Here is an 18,644-nt window from a genome sequence, read left to right on the forward strand (position 1 = left end):
AGACCTACTAGCCAGGCATAAACCTTACTCTCCACCAGTTACCCCACCCAACCTTGCCCAGGTCCGCCTCCAACCCCACCCTGGCCCACCCCCAACCACGCCCCCCAGCCCTGCCCCCAACCACGCCCCCTTAAAGCTTATGAAATTACATTTTTCTTTAGAATAAAGAGTCCAAAATATAAAACTGTATACAGTAATGTAATCATTACTGTATACATGTCATATCACTATAATGGAGTACAGGGGAGCTGGGATATACATTACTGTATACATGTCATATCACTATAATGGAGTACAGGGGAGATGGGATATACATACTGTGTACATGTCATATCACTATAATGGAGTACAGGGGAGATGGGATATACATACTGTATACATGTCATATCACTATAATGGAGTACAGGGGAGATGGGATATACATACTGTATACATGTCATATCACTATAATGGAGTACAGGGGAGATGGGATATACATACTGTATACATGTCATATCACTATAATGGAGTACAGGGGAGGGGGGATATACATTACTGTGTACATGTCACATCACTATAATGGAGTACAGGGGAGATGGGATATACATTACTGAGTAATTGTCAGGGACCCCAGACCTTACCGCAGTGCACGGGTCTGCGCATGCGCAGTATGCCAGGGTGCACTAGCGTGCGAGCATTAGGACCTGGGCACCTGCGACGGCAGCAGTGGTCGTGCATGCGCACTCGCGATCACGCGCCTGAGGGCCTGCTCCAAGTCCATCCCCACCACCAGGGGCCCTTGTGAACAAGCAGGTCGGGGCTTAGATTCTGCGCCTTGGGGAATTCCGGTTTGTGAAGCGCTAGAGGCTACCGCCGGCAGGTCCATAACAGTAATGTATATCCCAGCTCCCCTGTACTCCATTATAGTGATATGACATGTATACAGTACTTACTCCTTGAGTCCACCGCGGCGGTGGAGAGGGTGCCTCCTCTCAGCGGAGGAGAGCGGACCTCTCCTGCACCTATCCCCTCAGCGGCGGTGCCGAAGAAGCCGGAAACCGGAACTCGGCTTCACAATGAGGCTTGGAGCGCAGCCGCTCCATCATCTGTGCTTGCCGCTAGAGAATTTCTCCTTGCATTTGGCGAGCGGGCAAGCGGCTTTTTCAAGCCCTGCTATTAACGCTGTTAGTAAACTGTCTATTCCCATGGATCCGCTGATTATGTTGTTGGGTCTCCTGGACCTCATAGAGACATCTAAGCATAATAGATTGTTCGTCTTCTATGCTCTCTATTATGCTAGAAGAGAAAGTCAGTCTCGGGTTGGAAATCGACAATCAACGGTGCGCTTCCATTGTATAAACTTACTTATATGAGTCGTAACTGTCCAGCTAAGTTTGATAGAATATGGGCCAGGTGGGTGAAGGCACAGGGCCTTACGATATAACATTCGGATTTTTCTCTAGTGAGTATGTCCAGTGTATATTGTTTGTCTGATTGGATATTGTTTATGTTTATGATTTGCATTTCCTTTTCGCCCCCCCCCACTTTTACTGCATGGTGAAGATTAGATTATACTCATTGGTATTCAGAGATCTAAATCACTGCTCTAATTTATCAATGGGTTCATCCCAAATTTAAAAAAAAAATGTTGTCTATATATGTTAACCAAGTCAAAATATGACATGAAAAGATAGATGATTCTTCAAATAACAAACTTGATCGCTCCCACTCCACCAGGTACAGGTAAGTGTAAGATGGGCCACAGTAGGTCCCCATCGCCACTCCCTGCACCTGTAGGAAGTTGGAGCCATCAAAGACAAATGCATTGTGATGCAAAATGAAGGAGAGAACATGTATCACCAAGTCAAACATTTTCTTAGAATGTATATTACTTTGATAAAAAAACATTCCTTATGACTTGGTGGCCCTTAACATAGGGAATCAAACATTAAGAGCCTCCATGTCTATAGTAGGTAGTACTGTCCCAGGGGGAATGGGCAAATTTTCAACCAATTGAAGAAAATGTATAGTGTCCTTAACATACGATGGAAGATTCAAAACAACTGGCCTAAGGAATTGATCCACCCATTTGCTTGCATTTTCAGTAAGACTTAAATTACCAGAAACAATTGGGCAACCTGGAGGAGAGGATAATCGTTTATGAACTTTAGGGTGGGTGTAAAAAGAAGGCACCCGAGGAAATCTATTGTACATGAACTCCCAAGTAGACTTAGGGATTAGGTTTGATTCAAAATTGCCTTCAGAATGAATACCCTGGATTGCTTTTAATTGACATTTTAAAAATGACACTATACTAGGATTGGAAGACACAATGGGAAACTTTTGAGATTTATGTTTGAGTACATTGGACTTATTGTCCTAAGAGGATTTGGAGGTTGATTCCAAAAGTTCATTCAGGTCAATCTGATCAATAAGATCAATTGTACTATTTTCTTCATATGATAGAGAAGATCTCTCAAAGCTTTACATTCTTTCAAAGACAATTTAGCAGTGTTATTATCTTCATCAAGTTGAGTATGCAAGAGCTTCAACAATATTTTACGAGCAAAAAGCTGAAGGTTCTTAATGATGGTACATTTGTCTAGATTGCTCACTGGGCAAAAGCCAAGGCCTAGAGATAGGACCTCTAGTTCAGCAACTGATAATTCAAAAGAGGATAAAATAATCACTTTTAATCCTGTTGAGGAGTTGGTGGAACCCAAGTGACCTGATGTTGATGTGGGTGGATGACAGGATTTTCCTGGACTGTGAGCTAAAGGGGGGGTGGCTACAGAGGAAGAAATCCCTGAGTGATTAGTCTTGGAGACTGCTCCAGTTGTTGGGAAGGGAAAGCCCTTAGTGGGATTCACTTCTTCAACCCTAGAAGCAGAATGGAGAAAATTGTGAGAACCATCACCAGAGGTACCTGCTACCATAGACAGCAAACTTTATGCTAGTGCATGATCAAGTGTCCTTCTCTTCTTGTCATCATCAGGAGATGGGCCAGACATTTGGTAACGCCTTTTCCGAAAATTTCTGTGCTTGTTGTTCTGGAAAGAAGTTTGTAAAGATAGTGAAGAATCTGAAACAGAGTGATATAAATCATTAGTAAAAGTCTGTCCCATTTGTGCCTGAGTCCATAGATAGCTTTGTAAAAGCAGATATAGTAAGATCTGAGCAAGAAACCAGTCACCAGTATTGTCTGTGGTCTCCCTGCAGCCGACCTTTTGCCATTACCAACATACTACTCTGCACTGTGTTTCCGTGTTGAGATGGCAATCTTGGTAGAAGCAGGATTTTACTTCCTTATGTCAGAGTCTTCAGCAAGGAGAACAGTGAGCAGTACAGTCAGTGCAAGGGATTATGAAGGGTGGAGGTTATAATGGTACCCTGTGACCCCACTGACCTATTATTAATATGGAAGCCTTCAAAGTTTATGCGAGCATGGCCGTGTTCAGCCATTTACAGCTTAATTGGCATTGGGTGTCATTGAGCCTGTAAGACTCTGCACATCTTGTTTCGATAAAAAAGTACTGCAGAGGATTTATTCAGGTTGAAGGTAAGTATTGCAGCTGCATTTTTTTGTAGCCTGCTGGGGGTCCCATTTTAATAAAAGATAATTGCCTGGAGATGGGCTTTAGGTTACAGAATTAAGCCATTTATACTGAGTGTATGAAATATACATAAGATGAGCTTAAGAAGATTCACCTTCAGTGAAAACAACAAACAATAAGAAGATCCAGAGATAATGGCAACTAAATCTAGAAGACATTATCAAATAGAACTACAAACTAGCTAGTTCCCTCCTAATGCCTGGATTTCCAACTGTTACATCACTTCCTGTCTTTAGAGCAGGAGAGTTGTTCTTCCTGGACAGAGCAGAGGATTTTGGGACCTGTAGTTCTACAGTCAATTCTCACTTAATTCTGGAGCTCCTTTGGAACGACAAATTCCAGGAAGCTAATCCAGCAAAGGATTATGGGAGAGCGTATATATTTGACTGTTTCTGGCGGGCTTGCTGTCTTGGCTCTCTTGGCTCAGGGACATTAAAGAGGATGGTCGAAGGCTGCTGCTCTGCATCCAGTTGCATCGGGACTTGGCGGCACATTGTTGGTCTAACTATGTCTGAACCTAGAGTGTCAGAAGGGTTGAAATTTTTACAGGGTCAAAGTATCATCAGAGGACTTGTTAAAGGCTGCTCGGTTCAACCCTCAAGTCCTTAAACCCTAGATGTACTCTTTAAAAACTCTTTAACTTTAATTAGTAGCTCTTCCAGAGCTCAGCTATTCTTGGAACCAATTTGTGTGCTGTGACAAACAGCCATAAAGTACCTCAAAGGATAGACATGGATAGGGGTCTACTTAATAACCAGATACTGGTGGATTTTGAGAATCCAATCAAGATTTTAGCACCTAGCATTGAACCACACATATCTGCTTTCCGCCATTCTGAACATACAAATTATTGTGCTCTCCCACAATTTCATGTATGCTGTCTAACAGACAATGGCCAGACCCAAGGACTATTACATGGAATCCAGGAAAAATGACTGGCAGAGTGCAAGTACTGATTCAATAAGGTATGGTCAATATTTGCTGACAATCTTTTCAGGGAGTAGCACTGGGGACTAATGGATAGGGGTTCTGGGAGGAGCCAATTCCAGAAAAAGGGAGACATGCATTTTTTGAATTTACACCAGTATTCCTGTCTGGATTGTGGACTTGACTAAAGGATTGCAGAGTTCATGGACTGAGGTCCAGGTTATCACAGAGCACTCACATCTTGCATCTATTGCCAGTTTTGGGGACTGTGTACCCCTTGAGGTCTAAAGCCTTTATGGCCTTTGTTTAGAGATTCCCAAGATTGTTTTCTTTTTTCAGGAAACAGGCCTGTTATTTTGAAGGTTCCCTCCTGACAGAATTGAAATTTAAAGCTTCAAGTGTAGATGGGGAATTACCCATCTGCAACATATTTTCCGCAATGGATCTCTCCTCTGCTTTGCTGAATTGCAAGACATATTTCATCTCGCTTCCACACTGCAGTTCTCCTATTTTACACTATACCAAGCTATCCGTGTTCAGGGTCCCATGTCTAAATGGTCCTTATCTCCCCCACCTATCTTCCATTATGTTCAATCAGTGTAGGACACAAAGTGGTTTATCTCCAGGTGTTATGACATGCTGCTCCTACCCTACCTAGGAGGACACCCTTGCAAAGCTAAAGAACAATGGGAGCAGGATGTGGGTCCATTGGATGCGGAGTTGTGGAATGTTGCGATGGAATCAGTTTTACTGAGCTCCCTCAACACAAGTCAAAGGCTCCTGCAACTATATATAATACTTTGTGCCCAGTATACACCTCTCAAACTCCATCAGATGGGTATAATGCAGGTATAGTGCTAGGTGTGCTGCTGACTAAGGTGACCTTATCCACCTTTTGTGGTGCTGTCCCAAGTTCCACCACTACTGGGCAGATGTTATTGCTACCATCAATGCAGTCTTCCACATTGTGGTCCCTACTGAACCTACTAGCTGTATCCTGGGTTTTCTGGATGATCTCCCACTAACTGATATTCAAAGGGCCACAGTCAATAGAGTCTTGTTTCAGGCTTGAAGGCTTATCCTCCACCACTGGAAGTCTGATAGAGCTCCCACTCATAAAGAATGGGTCACACATGTGGGAGATTCTCTTAAACTAGAGAAAGTCATTTTCCAACATAGGGGCTGGCCAGGAAGATCTAACAAACAATGGAAGGACTGGTTAGCGGTTCCAGGCCTTTCGCCTACTGACCTGGTGCTAGATAGGTTGTTGATTTAACACTAATACTTACCCAACGAGGGAAGAGATGGATTCTCTCTAAGGCTGTGCATGCCACTGAGGTTTTGGCAAACTCCCTTTGCTCGTACGTTTTCTATGACTTTATCTGTTTTGTTTGTGTGAAGTAATGGAGGGGGTTGTCATTCGTAGGTACTGCCCTTTTTCTTTCCTTTTTGTGATGTATTAGTACTGTGGAACACCTGTTACTATTTTGTACAATGGTTGTACACAGTTTTTTTTATTGGATGTACCTTAATAAACTTTATTTCTGATTAAAAAAAAACCTTTAAGTCTATCTAAACCCAGAAGTGAAAAATTATGTATTACAGCTTACTAATCCTAAAAGTACAAGTCCACTTTTTAAAGCAGTTTTAAACCCAAAAGCAAACATTTATTATATTGCAGCTGAACAATCTTTAGATGTGATGGCTGCATTAGTTTCATTTTTTATGCTTTCTTTCTTCTATTTTCATCTTGTGATCCAGCCAGTAATTGTGTTGCTTTTCAGAAGCACAAGCTCTCTAGCAGAATATATGGAGATGTATGTATGAGACAATCCATCTACCACTGGCAGGGGTGATTAAAATGATCAGCTTTTATCTATCCATGTAAAACGTTTATCCCAAAAGGGAATATAAAGTGTGAGCTGGAGTTTGGATTCAATTTGTTATTGTATTCAAATCTGCTAATACATTTACCCCTCACCCCCCTAGACTGACAATGCTGCTGTCTGATATGCCTCCTGTGCTAATTCTTCCAGAGTTGCTTCTCACTAATACAGGAGATGTGTTACTGGCAAGATCACTAGGTAAAAACAGAGGGGAAAAAAAGAAAAGAAAACTGATGCAGCCACCAACTCTAATAATTGCTAAGCTGCAATATAATACATTTTTAGTTTTGGGCTAAATACCACTTTAAGTGTAGCCAGGTTCTTGACTAGAGGCAGAGGGCGATTCAGGACAGTGTACTGCAGTGTTCTCTGTGCTCCCAATGGACTTCAGCTGAACAGGTAAACACTACCTCGCCTCCATTTACCAGGTAGAGCAGAAGGAGCTCAAGAGACTTGATGGTTGGCAGAATGGACTCATGGGAGATGACATCAGAGTCCTCTCTTACAACATAGTCCCCCTTACATCAGAAACCAGTTGAGTATCCCCTTACATCACAATGTAGTAGAGTGCCCCCTCACATCAGAATGCAGCGGTGTGCCCTCTTACATCAGAATGCAGCAGTGTGCCCCCTCACATCAGAATGCAGCAGTGTGCCCTCTTACATCAGAATCCAGCGGTGTGCCCTCTTACATCAGAATGCAGTGGTGTGCCCTCTTACATCAGAATGCAGCGGTGTGCCCTCTTACATCAGAATGCAGAGGTGTGCCCTCTTACATCAGAATCCAGCAGTGTGCCCCCTTACATCAGAATGCAGAGGTGTGCCCTCTTACATCAGAATCCAGCAGTGTGCCCTCTTACATCAGAATGCAGAGGTGTGCCCTCTTACATCAGAATTCAGCAGTGTGCCCTCTTACATCAGAATCCAGCAGTGTGCCCACTTACATCAGAATGCAGAGGTGTGCCCTCTTACATCAGAATGCAGCGGTGTGCCCTCTTACATCAGAATGCAGAGGTGTGCCCTCTTACATCAGAATGCAGCGGTGTGCCCTCTTACATCAGAATCCAGAGGTGTGCCCTCTTACATCAGAATCCAGCGGTGTGCCCTCTTACATCAGAATCCAGCGGTGTGCCCTCTTACATCAGAATGCAGCGGTGTGCCCCCTTACATCAGAATGCAGCGGTGTGCCCTCTTACATCAGAATCCAGAGGTGTGCCCTCTTACATCAGAATGCAGCGGTGTGCCCTCTTACATCAGAATGCAGCGGTGTGCCCTCTTACATCAGAATCCAGAGGTGTGCCCTCTGACATCAGAATGCAGCGGTGTGCCCTCTTACATCAAAATCCAACGGTGTGCCCTCTTACATCAGAATCCAGCGGTGTGCCCTCTTACATCAGAATGCAGCGGTGTGCCCTCTTACATCAGAATGCAGCGGTGTGCCCTCTTACATTAGAATGCAGCAGTGTGCCCTCTTACATCAGAATCCAGCGGTGTGCCCTCTTACATCAGAATGCAGCGGTGTGCCCTCTTACATCAGAATGCAGCAGTGTGCCCTCTTACATCAGAATCCAGCGGTGTGCCCTCTTACATCAGAATGCAGCGGTGTGCCCTCTTACATCAGAATGCAGCGGTGTGCCCTCTTACATCAGAATGCAGCGGTGTGCCCTCTTACATCAGAATGCAGCAGTGTGCCCTCTTACATCAGAATCCAGCGGTGTGCCCTCTTACATCAGAATCCAGCGGTGTGCCCTCTTACATCAGAATGCAGCGGTGTGCCCTCTTACATCAGAATGCAGCGGTGTGCCCTCTTACATCAGAATCCAGCGGTGTGCCCTCTTACATCAGAATGCAGCGGTGTGCCCTCTTACATCAGAATGCAGCAGTGTGCCCTCTTACATCAGAATCCAGCGGTGTGCCCTCTTACATCAGAATGCAGCGGTGTGCCCTCTTACATCAGAATGCAGAGGTGTGCCCTCTTACATCAGAATGCAGCGGTGTGCCCTCTTACATCAGAATGCAGAGGTGTGCCCTCTTACATCAGAATTCAGCAGTGTGCCCTCTTACATCAGAATCCAGCAGTGTGCCCACTTACATCAGAATGCAGAGGTGTGCCCTCTTACATCAGAATGCAGCGGTGTGCCCTCTTACATCAGAATGCAGAGGTGTGCCCTCTTACATCAGAATGCAGCGGTGTGCCCTCTTACATCAGAATCCAGAGGTGTGCCCTCTTACATCAGAATCCAGCGGTGTGCCCTCTTACATCAGAATCCAGCGGTGTGCCCTCTTACATCAGAATGCAGCGGTGTGCCCCCTTACATCAGAATGCAGCGGTGTGCCCTCTTACATCAGAATCCAGAGGTGTGCCCTCTTACATCAGAATGCAGCGGTGTGCCCTCTTACATCAGAATGCAGCGGTGTGCCCTCTTACATCAGAATCCAGAGGTGTGCCCTCTGACATCAGAATGCAGCGGTGTGCCCTCTTACATCAAAATCCAACGGTGTGCCCTCTTACATCAGAATGCAGCGGTGTGCCCTCTTACATCAGAATGCAGCGGTGTGCCCTCTTACATCAGAATGCAGCGGTGTGCCCTCTTACATCAGAATGCAGCAGTGTGCCCTCTTACATCAGAATCCAGCGGTGTGCCCTCTTACATCAGAATGCAGCGGTGTGCCCTCTTACATCAGAATGCAGCGGTGTGCCCTCTTACATCAGAATCCAGCAGTGTGCCCTCTTACATCAGAATGCAGCAGTGTGCCCTCTTACATCAGAATGCAGCGGTGTGCCCTCTTACATCAGAATCCAGCGGTGTGCCCTCTTACATCAGAATCCAGCGGTGTGCCCTCTTACATCAGAATGCAGCAGTGTGCCCTCTTACATCAGAATCCAGCGGTGTGCCCTCTTACATCAGAATCCAGCGGTGTGCCCTCTTACATCAGAATGCAGCGGTGTGCCCTCTTACATCAGAATGCAGCAGTGTGCCCTCTTACATCAGAATCCAGCGGTGTGCCCTCTTACATCAGAATGCAGCGGTGTGCCCTCTTACATCAGAATGCAGCAGTGTGCCCTCTTACATCAGAATGCAGCGGTGTGCCCTCTTACATCAGAATGCAGCAGTGTGCCCTCTTACATCAGAATCCAGCAGTGTGCCCTCTTACATCAGAATGCAGCGGTGTGCCCTCTTACATCAGAATGCAGCAGTGTGCCCCCTCACATCAGAATGCAGCAGTGTGCCCTCTTACATCAGAATCCAGCGGTGTGCCCTCTTACATCAGAATGCAGTGGTGTGCCCTCTTACATCAGAATGCAGCGGTGTGCCCTCTTACATCAGAATGCAGAGGTGTGCCCTCTTACATCAGAATCCAGCAGTGTGCCCCCTTACATCAGAATGCAGAGGTGTGCCCTCTTACATCAGAATCCAGCAGTGTGCCCTCTTACATCAGAATGCAGAGGTGTGCCCTCTTACATCAGAATTCAGCAGTGTGCCCTCTTACATCAGAATCCAGCAGTGTGCCCACTTACATCAGAATGCAGAGGTGTGCCCTCTTACATCAGAATGCAGCGGTGTGCCCTCTTACATCAGAATGCAGAGGTGTGCCCTCTTACATCAGAATGCAGCGGTGTGCCCTCTTACATCAGAATCCAGAGGTGTGCCCTCTTACATCAGAATCCAGCGGTGTGCCCTCTTACATCAGAATCCAGCGGTGTGCCCTCTTACATCAGAATGCAGCGGTGTGCCCCCTTACATCAGAATGCAGCGGTGTGCCCTCTTACATCAGAATCCAGAGGTGTGCCCTCTTACATCAGAATGCAGCGGTGTGCCCTCTTACATCAGAATGCAGCGGTGTGCCCTCTTACATCAGAATCCAGAGGTGTGCCCTCTGACATCAGAATGCAGCGGTGTGCCCTCTTACATCAAAATCCAACGGTGTGCCCTCTTACATCAGAATCCAGCGGTGTGCCCTCTTACATCAGAATGCAGCGGTGTGCCCTCTTACATTAGAATGCAGCAGTGTGCCCTCTTACATCAGAATCCAGCGGTGTGCCCTCTTACATCAGAATGCAGCGGTGTGCCCTCTTACATCAGAATGCAGCAGTGTGCCCTCTTACATCAGAATCCAGCGGTGTGCCCTCTTACATCAGAATGCAGCGGTGTGCCCTCTTACATCAGAATGCAGCGGTGTGCCCTCTTACATCAGAATGCAGCGGTGTGCCCTCTTACATCAGAATGCAGCAGTGTGCCCTCTTACATCAGAATCCAGCGGTGTGCCCTCTTACATCAGAATCCAGCGGTGTGCCCTCTTACATCAGAATGCAGCGGTGTGCCCTCTTACATCAGAATGCAGAGGTGTGCCCTCTTACATCAGAATCCAGCGGTGTGCCCTCTTACATCAGAATGCAGCGGTGTGCCCTCTTACATCAGAATGCAGCAGTGTGCCCTCTTACATCAGAATCCAGCGGTGTGCCCTCTTACATCAGAATGCAGCGGTGTGCCCTCTTACATCAGAATGCAGAGGTGTGCCCTCTTACATCAGAATGCAGCGGTGTGCCCTCTTACATCAGAATTCAGCAGTGTGCCCTCTTACATCAGAATCCAGCAGTGTGCCCACTTACATCAGAATGCAGAGGTGTGCCCTCTTACATCAGAATGCAGCGGTGTGCCCTCTTACATCAGAATGCAGAGGTGTGCCCTCTTACATCAGAATGCAGCGGTGTGCCCTCTTACATCAGAATCCAGAGGTGTGCCCTCTTACATCAGAATCCAGCGGTGTGCCCTCTTACATCAGAATCCAGCGGTGTGCCCTCTTACATCAGAATGCAGCGGTGTGCCCCCTTACATCAGAATGCAGCGGTGTGCCCTCTTACATCAGAATCCAGAGGTGTGCCCTCTTACATCAGAATGCAGCGGTGTGCCCTCTTACATCAGAATGCAGCGGTGTGCCCTCTTACATCAGAATCCAGAGGTGTGCCCTCTGACATCAGAATGCAGCGGTGTGCCCTCTTACATCAAAATCCAACGGTGTGCCCTCTTACATCAGAATGCAGCGGTGTGCCCTCTTACATCAGAATGCAGCGGTGTGCCCTCTTACATCAGAATGCAGCGGTGTGCCCTCTTACATCAGAATGCAGCAGTGTGCCCTCTTACATCAGAATCCAGCGGTGTGCCCTCTTACATCAGAATGCAGCGGTGTGCCCTCTTACATCAGAATGCAGCGGTGTGCCCTCTTACATCAGAATCCAGCAGTGTGCCCTCTTACATCAGAATGCAGCAGTGTGCCCTCTTACATCAGAATGCAGCGGTGTGCCCTCTTACATCAGAATCCAGCGGTGTGCCCTCTTACATCAGAATCCAGCGGTGTGCCCTCTTACATCAGAATGCAGCAGTGTGCCCTCTTACATCAGAATCCAGCGGTGTGCCCTCTTACATCAGAATCCAGCGGTGTGCCCTCTTACATCAGAATGCAGCGGTGTGCCCTCTTACATCAGAATGCAGCAGTGTGCCCTCTTACATCAGAATCCAGCGGTGTGCCCTCTTACATCAGAATGCAGCGGTGTGCCCTCTTACATCAGAATGCAGAGGTGTGCCCTCTTACATCAGAATGCAGCGGTGTGCCCTCTTACATCAGAATGCAGCAGTGTGCCCTCTTACATCAGAATCCAGCAGTGTGCCCTCTTACATCAGAATGCAGCGGTGTGCCCTCTTACATCAGAATGCAGCGGTGTGCCCTCTTACATCAGAATCCAGCGGTGTGCCCTCTTACATCAGAATGCAGCGGTGTGCCCCTTTACATCAGGCTGGGCTGTGTGAGTGTGTCACAGACATTCAGCCTTCACAGCTGCAGCCAGCCTGTCCCTAAGTTTATGGGCAGCATCTCTTGATGGAGGCTTGGCAACCCAGCCCAAGCACAACATCCACAGCGGTGGGAGTTGCCTGGGGGGGGGGGGTGGGGGCGCAACCAAAATCTCCCCCTTTGATTCAGCCATGACATATAGTAGCAGGCAGGATTTACTACAGGTGGAAGAGAGATGTTCAGCTGAATAGCAGCCTGGAGGGAGGGGAGGGAACAGCAGCAGTATGACAGACTGCTAGTGCTCTGAGGAGCTTTTTCCTGTACAATTACAAATGGATGCAAAGCACTCTGATTTTATTTACAGTCTCTCCCTATACCAGATAGTCAGTAACTGCCCTGGGGTGGGGGTGCAGGCCCCCCTGCCCCCCCCTTATCTACGCCCTTGGTGCTTACAATGGTCAGCTTCAGGGGCGGACTGACCATTTGGACTCTTGGGCACTGCCCGAGGGCCCAGGGTCAGTAGGGGGCCCCATGAGATGCCCCTGGTACCTTTTTCATAGGCTTTTTTGAGTTTGGGCAAGGACACAGGGGCCCCATGACCCCCTATTACCCGGGGGCCCCATGAGTTGTCAGTCTGCCCCTGGTCAGCTTTTATTAAGTTATGAAAAACCCACAGGCTACACCCTAATGAACCCGTGCATATTACTATTATCACTCTGTGTGATGGGAAAGATCTCTCTGGCTGTCTCTGCCATAAGAGAAGTGCTTCTGCATATGCTGTATATATGTACAGTATATAGTGTGTGTGCATGTATATATATATATTTAGGTCCATATATATTTGGACACAGGCATAATTTTTGATTTTTTTCAGGTATTTACCAAAACATATTCAAGCTATAGTTATATAATAGATATGGGCTGAAAGTGCACACTCTCAGGTTTAATTTGAGGGTATGTACATCCAAATCGGAAGGGTTTAGGAATTACAGCTCTTGAATCAAAAAGCTGTTTCATGGCCAGGTGTGGGCTACTCTTTCGTTATTTCTTCATCAATTTCTTCATCAATTAAGCAGGTAAAAGGCCTGGAATTGATTCTAAGTGTGGTATTTGCATTTGGAATCTATTGCTGTGAACCTACATCATGCGTTCAAAGGAGATGTCCATGCAAGTGAAACAGGCCATTGTAAGGCATTGTAAAACAAAACAAATCCATCAGAGAGATAGCAGCAACATTAGAAGTGGCCAGATCAACAGTTTGGTACAGTCTGAGGAAAGAAGACTGCACTGGTGAGCTCAGCAACATAAAAAGGCATGGATGTCCACAGAAGACAGCAGTAGTGGATGATCACAGGATCCTCTCTATGGTAAAGAAAAACCCATTCACAACATCCAGACAAGTGAAGGACACTCTCCAGGAGGTGGGTGTATCATTGTCAAAGTCTACAATCAAGAGAAGACTTCAGGAGAGCAAATATAGAGGGTTCACCACAAGGTGCAAACCATTCATAAGCCTGAAGAATAGAAAAGCCAGATTAGACTTTGCTAAAAAAAATTTTAAAAAGCCAGACCAGTTCTAGAAAAGCATTCTTTGGACAGATGAAACTAAGATGAATCTGTACCAGAATGACAGGAAGAAAAAAGTGTGGAGAAGGCTTGGAACGGCTCATGATCCAAAGCACACAACGTCATCTGTAAAACATGGTGCAGGCAGTGTAATGGTATGGGCATGCATGGCTTCCAGTGGCACTGGGTCATTGGTGTTTATTGATGATGTGACAGAAGACAGAAGCAGCCGGATGAATTCTGCAGTGCTTAGAGATATACTGTCAGCCCAAATCCAGCCAATTGCGGCAAAGTTAATTGGACGTGCCTGTGTCCAAAATACATATGGACCTAACTGTGTATATATATATATATTAGAGATGAGCGAATTATTCAAAAATTCGATTCGGCTGATTCGGCGAATTCGTGGAATAAATTCGATTTGAGTCGAATATATTCGCTGCAAATTTAACTTATAAAAAGGGTGTTTCTAGGCTTCAGAGAGCCTTTATATTAGTGCAGAACACTGTACCTTTAATTTAAATGCCCTTGGAGTCTGCTGGGGAAGAGAAATAATCATGTCAGTCAGTTTGACATGCAGATGAGTGCCGTCGATCTTAGAATCACCGCACACTTCACTCATTTTGGCAGTCACGGGGCCAAAACCAGAGTGTGGAGCCACAGTGTGGCGGTGGAGGCAGCAGCAATGGGAGGCCATACAGCACCCTATGAAAAAATGGAACCCACCAGCAGTGTGAGGAGACCTGAAAGTGGCACATGGCAGAGTGTGGCGATGGAGACAGCAGCAATGGGAGGCCGTACAGGGACCCATGACACACTCTGGACCTGGCAGCAGCATGAGGAGGCGGTACAGGGGCCCATGACAGATTACGGGCCTGGCAGCAGCATGAGGAGTCGGTACGGGGGCCCATGGCAGATTACGGGCCTGGCAGCAGCAATGGGAGGCCCGTAATCTGCCAGCACCCTATGACAAAATGGAACCCACCAGCAGTGTGAGGAGACCTGAAAGTGGCACATGGCAGAGTGTGGCGATGGAGACAGCAGCAATGGGAGGCCGTACAGGGACCCATGACACACTCTGGAACTGGCAGCAGCATGAGGAGGCGGTACAGGGGCCCATGACAGATTACGGGCCTGGCAGCCGCATGAGGAGTCGGTACGGGGCCCATGGCAGATTATGGGCCTGGCAGCAGCAATGGGAGGCCGTACAGGGACCCATGACACACTCTGGACCTGGCAGCAGCATGAGGAGGCGGTACAGGGGCCCATGACAGATTACGGGCCTGGCAGCAGCATGAGGAGTCGGTACGGGGGCCCATGGCAGATTACGGGCCTGGCAGCAGCAATGGGAGGCCCGTAATCTGCCAGCACCCTATGACAAAATGGAACCCACCAGCAGTGTGAGGAGACCTGAAAGTGGCACATGGCAGAGTGTGGCGATGGAGACAGCAGCAATGGGAGGCCGTACAGGGACCCATGACACACTCTGGACCTGGCAGCAGCATGAGGAGGCGGTACAGGGGCCCATGACAGATTACGGGCCTGGCAGCAGCATGAGGAGTCGGTACGGGGGCCCATGGCAGATTACGGGCCTGGCAGCAGCAATGGGAGGCCCGTAATCTGCCAGCACCCTATGACAAAATGGAACCCACCAGCAGTGTGAGGAGACCTGAAAGTGGCACATGGCAGAGTGTGGCGATGGAGACAGCAGCAATGGGAGGCCGTACAGGGACCCATGACACACTCTGGACCTGGCAGCAGCAAGAGGAGGCGGTACAGGGGCCCATGGCAGAGTGGCGAAGCGTAAGCAGCTTAAATTGAAGGCCATACAGAGGCCTATGTTAAAAATAATAACATGTTTGGGGCATGATTCATGGCGGATTTAGTCAGTTGTGTCAGGAACTGGTGGTTTGAAATCCAGACTAATCCACGCCTGATTCATTTTCACAAACGTGAGTCTCTCCACACTTTGGGTGGACAGTCGTGTCCTCCGCGGAGTTACAATACCTCCTGCCGCACTAAACACGTGCTCCGATGCCACGCTACTGGCCGGGCATGACAGCCTTTCAAGGGCAAATTCAGCTAGTTGGGGCCAAAGGTCAAGTTTCGTTGCCCAGTAGTCAAGGGGATTGTCTACCTCGGTTGGCAGGGTGCTGTCCAAGTAGGCCCAAGCCTCTTGTTTGAGGTCCTGCTCCAGGTCCACCTGATGCTGCTGCTGCTGCGGCTGGTTAGTAGTTTCCTCACTGCGCTGGTGAAGAAAGCTACTCATCATCGACTGCAGACTGAGGCAGCCGCTGCTGGTGGAGCTGCCACTGCTCCTACCACCCCACCCCTCCCCTGCTGCCATGGCAGCGGAACGCGAGCGCACAGGGCCCACAGTGTCTGAGGATGGACGTTGGCGCACAAAGGCAGAGACCAACTGACTACATAGGTGGTTTTTATAGTACGTTATTTTGGCCTCCCTCTCAGCAGGTGTGAAAAAGGCCACCATTTTTGAACGGTAGCGAGGGTCCAACAAGGTGGACAGCCAAAAGTCATCCCTCTGTCTGATGGTTATTATTCGGCTGTCGCTACGCAAGCAACCGAGCATGCTATGGGCCATTTGTGCCAAGGAATGCGAGGGACTCCCTGCCTCCATCTCCACAGCATACTGCCACGGTGCGTCTGGGTCCTCTGTCTCCTCCTCCTCCTCCTCTACCAGATGCTCCTGCTCCTCCACTCCTGTCCGCTGAGTGGAAAAACCACCCATTTCACTCAATAATTCCTGAGCACCAATGTCCTCCTCTACCTCCTCCTCTTCTTCCTGTCCTGCCCCCACAGGGGTCATGTGGCGTTGAGATCTGTGCGCCACGTCTACCGCACCCTGACCAGCCATTGTTAACAGCATTTGTTCCAGGACGTGCAACAGAGGAATGTCGTCGTTCATCCCATAGTCCTGCCGACTCACGAATAGCGTGGCCTCCTCAAAGGGCCTGAGCAAGCGGCAGGTGTCACGCATGAGCTGCCAATGGCTGACATCTAAGTTACACAGGGGAGTACCTTTATCCGCTTGTAACATCAGGAAATCGGTGATGGCCTTTCGCTGTTCGTAAAGGCGGTCTAACATATGTAGGGTTGAATTCCACCTTGTTGCAACGTCGCAGATCAGGCGATGCTGTGGAATTCCGTTCTGCCGCTGCAGCTCAAGGAGGGTGTGCTTTGCAGTGTAGGAATGGCTGAAATGCATGCAAAGTTTACGTGACATTTTAAGGATGTCTTGCAGTGGGATGGTGGATTTTAGGAACCGCTTGACAACCAGATTGAACACGTGAGCCATGCATGGCGCATGGCACAACCTTCCTTGACGCAGAGCAGACACCATGTTCTTTCCGTTGTCGGTCAACATGGTTCCAATTTTGAGTTTGCGCGGAGACAGCCATCTGTCGATTTCTCTGTTCATTACACTCAGAAGTTCCTCCCCTGTGTGACTACGTTCGCCAAGGCATACCAGGTGCAGCACAGCGTGACACCGTTGCGCCCTGCACATGTGATATGCCGGTCGGGTAATGGGACTTGGCACGGGGGTGGCGGCTGAGGACACGGCGGAAGAAGAGGTGGTAGAGGCGGACATCTTTGCTGGACCAAGGACGTGCAAACGTGGAGGCAAAAGCGGCGTGACCTGTCCAAGTTGCTGGTGCGGCTGTGCCGGCACCACGTTCACCCAGTGGGCCGTAAATGACATGTACTGTCCCTGACCGTAGTTACAGCTCCACACGTCGGCGCTGCCGTGCACTTTGGCAGAGACCGACATGCTCAAAGACTGGCCCACCATCTCTTCTACATGTGAATGCAGGGCTGGCACTGCCTTTTTGGCGAAGAAATGCCGGCTTGGCACTCTCCACCGCGGCGCGGCACAAGCCATCATTTCTCGGAAAGGTGCTGAGTCCACCACTTGGAAAGGGAGGGACTGCAGCACCAGCAACTTGGACAGGAGGACGTTCAGCTTCTGCACCGTCGGGTGCGTGCTCGCAAACTGTTGTCTCTTGGAAACGGATTCCAAGAAAGACTGCTGACGGAATCTGTGAAGAGGAGTAGCAGGAGAAGGAGCATCTGAACGAGCGGAAGATGCCAACGAGCGACAACTCCCCTCAGCAGAGGTGTTGGAGCCTTGACTGGCTGATAGAGGGCGATTGACGTCGGGTGACGGAGCAAGTAACGGAGCGGGTGATGGAGCGGGGGCTGGGGCAGGCAGAACCGCCGTATCTTTATCACGGTTTTCCCAGGCCACCGAATGGCGACGCTGCATATGCTGACGCAACGCTGTAGTCCCAACATGGGCCCCCTGGCCACGCTTGACTTTCTGGCCACATAGTCGACATACGGCTACGTTTACTTCCTCGGGCGGCTTGACGAAAAATTGCCACACCGCCGAGTAGGAAACTTTGCCCCCGCTACTCCTCACTGGCTGACTGCTACTTCCTCCGTGCACACCGGCACCACTACTGGCCGTGGTGGTAGGCTGCAGTGGAGCTGGTGCTCTACTCCGTGGCCGTTTGCCTCCACTGACACTGCTGCGACCCTGCTGCCTCCTGGGCAACCCACCGACTGTTTTGCTCGCTGCCAAGCTGCCACCCTCTTCTCCTGATGATGCGGAAGCAATAGCCTGATGACGACGAGGCTGCCAAGTGCGATCAGCCTCATCATCATCAATTAGGGTCTCCGCCTCACTACTAGCCCCCTCGGCTGCGTGTGGGTCAGGAGACAGACCTGTCTCTAGACCGGCTACCGAGCCACTCTCCTCGCCAGGCTGCTGAAGAGGCGGATGTCTCCCCCCGTTCCTGACCGCCCTCTGTTAGCTCTTCCTCACTGTACAGTGGGGCTGAGCCCACAGCATGCGATACTTC

At 48.8% G+C, this 18,644-nt stretch overlaps 1 long non-coding RNA gene across 1 annotated transcript in view; it reads right to left on the bottom strand.

The window, feature by feature from the left end:
- Positions 1 to 18,644, bottom strand: part of LOC149474192 (uncharacterized) — a 114,763-nt gene that overhangs the window by 87,313 nt on the left and 8,806 nt on the right. Inside the window, exon 2 of the long non-coding RNA XR_016311670.1 lies at positions 2,906 to 3,061. This is a non-coding gene — a long non-coding RNA (uncharacterized LOC149474192). The remainder of the gene's footprint in view (positions 1 to 2,905; positions 3,062 to 18,644) is intronic.

This window comes from Staurois parvus, unplaced genomic scaffold, assembly GCF_062004578.1.
Source record: "Staurois parvus isolate SC_StPar_1 unplaced genomic scaffold, SC_StPar_1.0 ptg000010l, whole genome shotgun sequence".
In the NCBI taxonomy this organism is placed as follows: Eukaryota; Metazoa; Chordata; class Amphibia; order Anura; family Ranidae; genus Staurois; species Staurois parvus.